The following is a 10,480-nucleotide window of genomic DNA, read 5'->3' on the forward strand; positions in this document are numbered from 1 at the left end:
TGTAGTGCAGCTGATCAATAGTAGGTGGGTATTGTTTTACATACATTTCTGTGGTTTCATAATATATCAATGAGTGTATTTTCAAAGAATACATTCAGTACTTGTTTGGATCTCACTTTTTTATTTCGGGCCAATTGTTATGAAAACATCATCTTCCAGAAGGCCTCACTTATTTCAATGTCGTTGCATTGTAACGCCCAACAAGTGTCTTATAAAAGAGAAAAAACACCTTCATCATTCCCATATTAAAATCAGATCTCACATTTTGCTCAAAAGGATCAATAATGACATGTTCCCCTCCGTTCCGTGTGTCAGGCTCATTGTTTCTAACAAAAAGTGAATCAATAACAAATGTGACTTACTGTTCATTTTCTCTGCTCAATAACCACCGTGCAATTTTGAACAGCAGTTATGAATGATCTGTTATCTTCTGCTTTACAGTATGCTGGCAATCACAGGCACATATCTGCATGGAGGGTGTCAGGAAGGTTCGAAACATCGACTATTCCCCACATTTTTGCAATAATAATTTTAGAAAAAGGCGAGGCGTGTTGATCGATTCCTTCTTCCAAATGGAAGAGTTATTAATGCCTTTAAGATGGAGCCAAAACTTTTCAAACCATTAGCCATGCAATCCATTGATTAAATAAACAAATTACACCCACCTGCCAAAAAAGACAGCAATTGGAGGCTTGTGCTTTTCAAAGCTGCTATGATAATGCAATTATTAGAGCCACATGAAATGATCGTGCACTTCCAACATAATTACTTCCTCTTGCGGGTAACAAAAGTTCCAATAATCCATGGTTTTGTCTCTGCTGCTTCTCCGCAAATCTTGTTTTCTATTTGTGCCGTGTTTCTTTCTGAAATGTTCAAAGAACGTTGCAAAAGCGAGGGAAATATTCTTGGAGGGCCATTTTCACTTCGCAATTTCCCCGAGAACTTTGTGGAGGACCAGCAATTTTCTTTTGTGTCAGTCTGGCCCCTCTGAGAACAAAGAGCAAAGAATTGCTGCCTTTATCGAGGCTCTGAAAAACACAAGGAAATCAGAACGCCGAGAGTGGGATCCTTTTCAACGGTCTTCTTTATTGAGCACATCGCAATGGCACAGCTTCAAAGGGAAACCAATTCCAAATCTTTCCCATGGTTTCAGTAGGGCTAAACTAGGAAATAACCCTGCCCCATGTGTTACAGGTCATGCTGGCCAATGGGGCTCATTGGCGGCTCTCAAAGCTCTCCATCCCCAACCTTATCCGTTGCCAGTAGAGGGTATTTTGCATCTCATGAGAAAGTTTTCTGTTGGGTCGAGCAAGGCATCCCAACCTCCTTCCCCCCTTTGCTCTCCGTGGGGCAAGTAAGGAACAGAGAATTGGTTGCTGCCATGTTCAGTTTGAAATTGACAGCTTTCTTTCATTTCTACACATCCTGAAGAAATAAGATTTAACCACTGACTTAAAAACTGGTGTCATTAACAGATCTTTCTTTCTTTCTTTCTTTCTTTCTTTCTATCCATCGTATCTATCTATCTATCTATCTATCTATCAGTCTATCTATCAGTCTATCAATCTATCAGTCTGTCCGTCCGCCCACCCGCCCGCCTGCCCGTCCATCCATCCATCCTCCATCGTATCCATCTATCTATCTATCTATCTATCTATCTATCTATCTATCTATCTATCTATCTATCTATCTATCTCTGTCCGTCTATCATCTACTATCTCTCTCTCTCTCTCTGTCTATCTATCTATCTATCTATCTATCTATCTATCTATCTATCTATCTATCATCTACTATCTATCTATCTATCTATCTATCCTATCCTATCCTATCCTATCCTATCCTATCCTATCCTATCCTATCCTATCTATCTATCTATCTATCTATCTATCTATCTATCTATCTATCTATCTATCTATCTATCTATCTATCTATCTATCTATCTATGTTGAAAGGGACCTTGTAGGTCATCAAATCCAACTCCCTGCTCAAGCAGGAAACCCTACATCACCCCAACCAGATGTCACTCCAATTTCTTCTAGAATATGTCAAGGGTTGGGTCACCATCACTAAGCGAATCATTCCCCAAATTTGCATCAATTCTGTTCCAATTTTGCTCTGCAAAGCTAGCAGACCTGGAAACCACTATTCTTTTGTTCTCGTCGCTAAAAGGATGGTCTTTTGAGCCTGGTTCATAGCCCTGAATGTTGTAGCCTTCGGTTATCCCTTTCTTCTAATTGCTTTTGGAATATGCACTCACGCTGTACTTCAAAAAACTCTTAAATGTGTCCGACTGAGCTGCGCAGGTTGAAAAGACCAACTCAACGCCTTTCCTATCTGGGTGACTACATCACATGTTGGGTTGGCCCAACTACGAGGGCAGGGGCGCTACATTCTCAGATTGAAACACATGGAGGGGAAATATTGACTGCTGTTTGGCTAGGCTGTCCGGCAGCTCCCTGTAAAAGGGGCGGCTATCAGCCGGAGCCTTTGCTGTGTTGCAAATAGTTGCCAAATTAATTGTTTTGAAGTCACTTCTGTTGGCCTCTTCCATTCACCCTATGTAACAACCTGGGTCTTTTGAGGGTTGTTCTTTCTGTATGCTAATTTAGAAATAACAACTTCTAAGCCCATAAATTACAAATATAGCTGTTTCCAAGTTGCAATTTACATACTTTTAAAAGCATTATGTATCACCTGCTGCAACAGGGGGAGGGATGGTGAATAGGGATAAAAATAGGGTAGTTTCCTTCAGCTAAATGTCCTTTTAGTACAAATAATCATCTCTGAGATTTCACTCTTTTTAAGTCTGCCTATCTGGTGCCTCCAATCTCAGTATTTAGCATAAAAGAGGTAGTGATTTTAACAACAGATACCAATAACTGGAAATCCTGACTTTATACTAAGCAGCAGGAAAAAGCAAGTTTTACAGAATGTCAATAAAACCAAAGCATAGGTAGACCTCACTTAACAGCCGCCATTGGGCCTGGAATGTTGGTTGTCCAGTGGACACTATATGACCTCACTCAATTTTTTGACCATTTTTACAATATCTATAAAAATATAAAGTGTTATGCCTTTGCCTTTTTTTTCTGACTGTAATACATGAGTGGTGTGATTGCGCAGTCACGTTTGTTTTTAATATTTATGGGTTTTAAATTTAGCTTTTTATTTAATATTGGATTTGGACTCTGTATATTGTAGTATTGTTGTTGTGAGCCGCCCCGAGTCCTCGGAGAGGGGCAGCATACAAATCTAATAAATATAAATATAATATAAATATATATAGTGATTGGTCAGGATCACCGTTGTTTTCATTGGTTTTCATTGGTGTTGTGAGCCGCTCCGAGTCCTCGGAGACACACAAATCTAATATATTATTATTATTATTATTATTATTATTATTATTATTATTATTATTATTATTATTATTTTCCTATCACCGGGGAGTCCTAGTTTAGGTGGGACAATTACCGCTACCTCATTGGTTGTTCTGTCAGTTTGCCAGTGGTATAAATATCTTGTCACCAGCTGTCCGGGGTCTTCTCTCCATGGATCTCCATTGTTGTGGTTTCCAATAAAGGCTGTTGTTCAGTTTACGTTCTCATTGTGCTTCTGACTTAATATAAACCATATAGTAACACAGAGTAATTACACAAACCACATAATTGTTAAACCATGTGATTGTTAAGCAAATCCATACTCCCAATGGGCTTTTTTTTTTTTTGCCAGAAATTGGCAATAAAATGAACCAAACTGCAGTTACAAGACTGTGGAATACTTCAACTTGGCCACATGTGTACCGACCAGGAACTTGCGAATATACAGTAACAATAAACCTTGGTTCACAGCTAAACTTAAGCAGTTATGTCATTCCAAAGAGGAAGCCTCCTTGCCTTTCGTAAGCTACTTAAAACCCACCTCTGCCGCCAGGCATGGGGGAATTAAGACTTCTTCTCCCCCTAGGCCGTTACAACTGTATGCATGGTATGTTTGTAGGTATGTTTGGTTTTATACATTAAGGGGTTTTAATTTACTTTTAGTATTGGATTTTATTGTATATTGTTCATGATTGTTGTTAGCCGCCCCGAGTTTTCGGAGAGGGGCGGCATATAAATCCAATAAAGCTTGAAACCTGAAGCCTACAGAGAATACAGATTGCTGCACAATCAGGCCAGGAATGTATTAATGTATTTCTGTTTGATTTGGTGGCCTACAGTGGTGTTTTTCAACCAGTGTGCCGCGAGACATGGTCAGGTGTGCTGCGAAGAAGGAAGCTCAGCTTCCAGTCTCGCAACGTTTTGCTGAGGGTGTGAAGAGCAAAAAGTTGCGAGATCGGAAGCTGAGCTTCCTTCTTCGCGCTTTCCAAATTTTTCCAGCAGCTGCAGCGCCCCACCCGGCGGCGGTGGTGGCAGGTGAGCTTTGGGGCCTGGAGGGGGGGGCACCAGCAGCAGGAGCAGGAGGGTGCCAAGAGCAGCGGCACTGGGCAGTAGCTGTGAAGTGGCAATTGCGAGTGGGAGCAACAGGGCAGAGGCACCGACGGTGGTGACTGGACATGTTGCTGGACGCCGTACATGCTGGCGCTGCACTGGGCATGGGTGCGGGGCTGGCACTGGCCTGCTGGCTGGGCCGGGATGGAGGTATCAGCCCCGAGCCCATGCCCAGCTCAGTGCCAGCATGTACGCCATCCAGCAATACGTCCAGCTGTCGGTGCCTCCACCATGGAGCTCCCGGTCGCAGCTGACCGCCCTGCCACCACCCCGCGGCTGCTGCCTGATGCCGCTGTTGCTGGCGTGGTGTACGAGAGAGAAAAAGAGAGGGGGGGGAGAGAGAGAAAGAAATCAAGAGGGAGAGAAAGAGAGAGAAAAAGAGAGGGGGGGAGAGAGAGAAAGAAATCAAGAGGGAGAGAGAAATGAGAGAAAAAAGGGGAGAAAAAAAGAGAAATGGGAAAATGATTTTGGTTGGTGGTTGCCCCACAATTTTGTAAATGTAAAAAATGTGCTGCGGCTCAAAAAAGGTTGAAAATCACTGGCCTACAGTATGCTCCTTTTGTTGTGTCATACCTTTTGTGCTTTTATGTTAGCCCCTATGCATTCTATGGGGTTTTCTTCTTTAGTTACATGTAGCTCTGTAGCAACACAGAGTCCTTTGTAAACAGTGCAACTCCACCTCCTTTTTTGTGTGATCTGGTTTTCCTGAAGCGCTTGTATCCTTTTATCTTTGTGTCCCAATCGTGTTTTTCATCGGGACACACAGATAAAAAGATGCAAACTCTCCAAGAAGACTCTTCCCCACATCCTAGGAATTTACGAACTCTTTCTGCTTGGGAAACTGTGCTGGACGTTGATACAGGCAACAAAGGAAGTGAGTCAGTGCTGCCGACACTTATCCAGGCACCTTTTGCCTTGGAAGTGTAAAGCTTCACACGTGCTTTTTCTTCTTGGCCTGGGTGGCCCGAGACGGCTGCTCTTCATGGGCAGATAAAAAGGCTGCCTGGAGGGAGCCTCGGGTGACACTACATTTTTCTTTCCAGGTGAGAATAACTGGAAACTGGAAGAAAGTTGCACAGCTAAATAATGAGGTTGCAGGGCAGAAGGTTCATGGCCCACAGTCTCGTAGGGGGTTCTTAGGAAGTTTGAGAATTTGGTCTTCAATAAGGAAAATAATGCCACCGTCTTTCCCTTCCCTTCGCCCTCCTCCTCCATCCTTTCTTAATGTAATAATAATAATAATAATAATAATAATAATAATAATAATAACAACAACAACAACAACAACAACAACAACAACAACAACAACCAAACATAGAAACATAGAAGATTGACGACAGAAAAAGACCTCATGGTCCATCTAGTCTGCCCTTATACTATTTCCTGTATTTTATCTTAGGGTGGATCTATGTTTATCCCAGGCATGTTTCAATTCAGTTACTGTGGATTTATCTACCACGTCTGCTGGAAGTTTGTTCCAAGCATCTACTACTCTTTCAGTAAAATAATATTTTCTCACGTTGCTCCTGATCTTTCCTCCAACTAACCTCAGATTGTGTCCCCTTGTTCTTGGGTTCACTTTCCTGTTAAAAACACTTCCCTCCTGAACCCTATTTAACCCTTTAACATATTTAAATGTTTCGATCATGTTCCCTCTTTTCCTTCTGTCCTCCAGACTCTACAGATTGAGTCCATGAAGTCTTTCCTGACTTAACAGGAAACAACAACAACAACAACAACAATAATATATTAGATTTGTATGCCGCCCCTCTGAGGACTCGGAGCGGCTCACAACAGTAACAAAATACAATATGATACAAATCCAATATTAAAACTAATTTAAGAACCCATTATTACTAAAAAAAACATTCAATTCGACACAACGACACCATTCTCAAATGCTAGAGTCAGAAAGATGGGGGGGAGGATTAGTCGCCCCCATGCCTGGCGGCATAGATGGGTCTTTAACATCTTGCGGAAGGCAAGGAGGGTAGGGGCAATTTGAATCGTGGGAGGGAGTTGATTCCAGAGGGCCGGGGCCGCCACAGAGAAGGCTCTACCCCTGGGTCCCGCCAGACAGCATTGTTTAGTCAATAGGACCCGGAGAAGGCCAACTCTGTGGGACCTAATTGGCCGCTGGGATTTGTGCGGCAGAAGTTACTCTTACTCTGTTCTGTTCTTACAGATGAAAAGTTCAAAAGGTCCAGCCCCCAGACCCTCTTCTGTGGCTGAGCTTCTCTGGGTGGCTGGGTTGGGGTGTCCATGCAACCCCTTGAGGTTGTCCTTGTTCTTTCTTCTGATAGTTTCAGTGAAATTTCTCCTGCAGATAGATCTCTTCCTGTGGACGCTTCTCCCCTTCAGAAATGCTTGGGGAGACACAGAAACGAGGGGGAGAAGTGGTACAGCCCTCTGGATTAGTCTTCCATCCTAATGAGTCCAGCGTCTGCTCATTAGACCTTTTGCCCGAAGACTCAGCTGCTACTCCATTTAGTAGCCAGGTCCTTTTAAGTCCCCAAATCTCTTGCCTTTGGTCCTGGCATCTGCTTTGGCCTGGGCATACAAGGCAACAGTTTGTGTGGAATCCAGAGTGAAACAAATTAGTTGCCCCCAGTTTAGCCTCAAATGCTGGCTTGGTTTCCTCTTAACTCTTGTTCTGGAGACCTCACCTACAAAAAGATATGGATAAAATTGAACGGGTCCAAAGATGGGCTACAAAAATGGTGGAAGGTCTTAAGCGTAAACCTGATCAGGAAAGACTTCATGAACTCAATCTGTAGAGTCTGGAAGACAGAAGAGAAAGGGGGGACATGATGGAAACATTTAAATATGTCAAAGGGTTAAATAAGGTTCAGGAGGGAAGTGTTTTTAATGGGAAAGTGAACCCAAGAACAAGGGGACACAATCTGAAGTTAGTTGGGGGAAAGATCAAAGGCAACATGAGAAAATATAATTTGACTGAAAGAGTTGTAGATGCTTGGAACAAACTTCCAGCAGACGTGGTTGGTAAATCCACAGGAACTGAGTTTAAACATGCCTGGGATAAACATAGATCCATCCTAAAATAAAATACAGGAAATAGTATAAGGGCAGACGAGATGGACCATGAGGTCTTTTTCTGCCGTCAGTCTTCTATGTTTCTATGTTTCTAAAATATTATTTTACTGAGAGAGTAGTAGATGCTTGGAACAAACTTCCAGCAGACGTGGTTGGTAAATCCACAGTAACTGAATTTAAATATGCCTGGGATAAACATATATCCATCCTAAGATAAAATACAAGAAATAGTATCAGGGCAGACGAGATGGACCGTGAGGTCTTTTTCTGCCGTCAGTCTTCTATGTTTCAATGTTTCTAACTCATTCCTTGTCTTTCTGCTTGGCTTGCTGTCTGGCATTGTCCCTGTCGATGTTTGCTGACCCTGGATGCTTCTTCTGCCCCTTGTCCTGGCAAGTCCCATTTTCCTCTGCCTGACCAGGGCTGCCTGGTGAGTGCTTAGCATCAACCAGAAAATTGGAGTCCTCTATGGCAGTGTTTCCCAACCTTGGCAACTTAAAGATATTTGGACTTCAACTCCCAGAATTCAAAGCAACGCTGGCAAAGATGAAGGGAATCCCAGCGAGGGAAGCCTCAGGGGAATCCCAGCAAAGCAAGAACGGGCACTTTGGCTGGCAACGGAAGTCCGGAGCCAGGGTTTCCCAGCGAAGGGAGGCTGTATATGGATTCCTGCCTTGGTCAGTTTGTTGGCCTAGAACACCTTCCAGGCCTAGGATTCTAAGGGACAACTATCCTGTCTGAAAGTCAGTAGATGATGACCCCAAGGACAAGCACATAGCAGCTCCAGTCCTGGAATTTTGCCTTCTCTTGGGGGATAAAATGAGCCTCCATCATATGCTGCAATGTCCTACCGGTCAATGACTACCTCAGCTTCAACCGCAACAACACAAGAGCACGCAACAGATTCAAACTTAATAAGAACCGCTCCAAACTTGACTGTAAAAAATATGATTTCAACAATCGAGTTATCGAAGCGTGGAACTCATTTCCGGACTCAATTGTGTCAACCCCTAACCCCCAACATTTCTCCCTTAGACTCTCCACGATTGACCTCTCCAGGTTCCTAAGAGGCCAGTAAGGGGCGTATATAAGTGCACTGGTGTGCCTTTCGTCCCCTGTCCAATTGTCCTTCCTTTCTTTCACTTATTATATATATTCTCTTCCTTTCGTACATCCTCTCCTCTAAGTTCACTTTTACCCTTATATATATTACTGCATGTCTATTTTTCTTCCTATGTATTTATGTATTGGAGAAATGAATGAATGAATAAATAAAATAAATAAATAAATAAATCACAGGCAGCCAGCAGTGCCAAAGGCTACTTTTAAATATCTTCAGAGAAAAGAAAGTGAAAAGGGAATTTCCCAGACTCACAGGAAAGGAAGAGGCAGGAATTGTGCACCACATCAAGCAGCCTCACTCGGTCGTCCCTTCTCCCACATGAAAGTCTGCAGGGGGCATGTCAGGCCAAAAAAGCCCCCTTGCAATAGGGGAGCAGCCGCCATACCCAGATAATGGTTAAGAGACACCGCATTATCTGTCTTCTGGTGCCTTGTTGCCCTTTTCAAGGCATGAGACAAGCTGCAATCTTTTGTTCTCTGGGCTCACACCTGCTTAAGTGGTACGTGACTGATGGCAAATGACTGGGCTGGAACTGCAGCCCAGTCATTTGGTTCTGACCTCATATTCCTACACATCCATCACTCGGCGGCATCCACTTTTGGAACTGGGAGTCATAGAATCATAGGGCTGGAAGGGACCTCAGAGGCCATCTAGTCCATCCATCTGCCCAAGGCAGGAGAGGATCTATCGCATCTCAAACAAATGCCTGTCCAATCTTTCCTTAAAGATCTCCTGTGATTGAGCATGCACAACTTTGGAAGGCAAGACTGGTTTACCTTGTTCTTATTGTCAGGGAATTCCTACTCAGTTCTAGGTTGTACAGTGGGACCTCTACCTAAGAACGCCTCTACTTACGAACTTTTCTAGATAAGAACCGGGTGATTGTGTGAATTAATGCAGTGGTGCCTCTATCTTTTTTTGCCTCTTCTCAAGAACCGTTGTCCACTTACAAACCTGAGCCTCTGAAGCTGTAACCGGAAAAGGCAGGGAGAAGTTTCTGTGGGGCCTCTCTAGGAATCTCCTGAGAGGAAACAGGGACGGAAAAGGCAGGGAGAAGCCTCCACGGGGCCTCTCTGGGAATCTCCTGGGGGGAAACAAGGCCAGAAAAGGCAGGAAGAAGTTTCTGTGGGTCCCCTCTAGGAATCTCCTGGGGGGAAACAGGGCCAGAAAAGGTGGGGAGAAGCCTCCGTGGGAATCTCCTGAGCAGAAACAGGGCCAGAAAAGGCAGGGGGAAGCCTCTGTGGGGCCTCTCTAGGAATCTCCTGGGAGGAAACAGAGCCAGAAAAGGTGGGGAGAAGCCTCCGTGGGACCTCTCTAGGAATCTCCTGGGAGGAAACGGGGCCGGAAAAAGCAGGGAGAAACCTCCGTGGGGCCTCTCTAGGAATCTCCTGGGAGGAAACAGGGCCAGAAAAGATGGGGAGAAGCCTCTGTGGGGCCTCTCTAGGAATCTCCCGGGAGGAAACAGCCTCCACCCTCCCTGTGGTTTCCCCAATCGCACGCATTATTTGCTTTAACATTGATTCCTATGGGAAAAATTGCTTCTTCTTACAAACTTTTCTACTTAAGAACCTGGTCACGGAACGAATTAAATTCGCAAGTAAAGGTACCACTGCATCTTCTTTTAACAATTCACTGTTTCTTGTCTTGAGCATGCTCTGATGCTCAAATCTGTCAAGATCCTTCTGCACATGAGCATTCTGAACACGAATATTCAGAGCTGCCTTAAAGAATGGACTGCAAAAAGTGTTCATTTATTTATCTGTACACGTTCCATTGCAAGTTTAAGGACTATCAACCACAAAGCACTGATACTAGC

Source organism: Erythrolamprus reginae, chromosome 11 (genome assembly GCF_031021105.1).
Source record: "Erythrolamprus reginae isolate rEryReg1 chromosome 11, rEryReg1.hap1, whole genome shotgun sequence".
NCBI classification, from domain to species: Eukaryota; Metazoa; Chordata; class Lepidosauria; order Squamata; family Dipsadidae; genus Erythrolamprus; species Erythrolamprus reginae.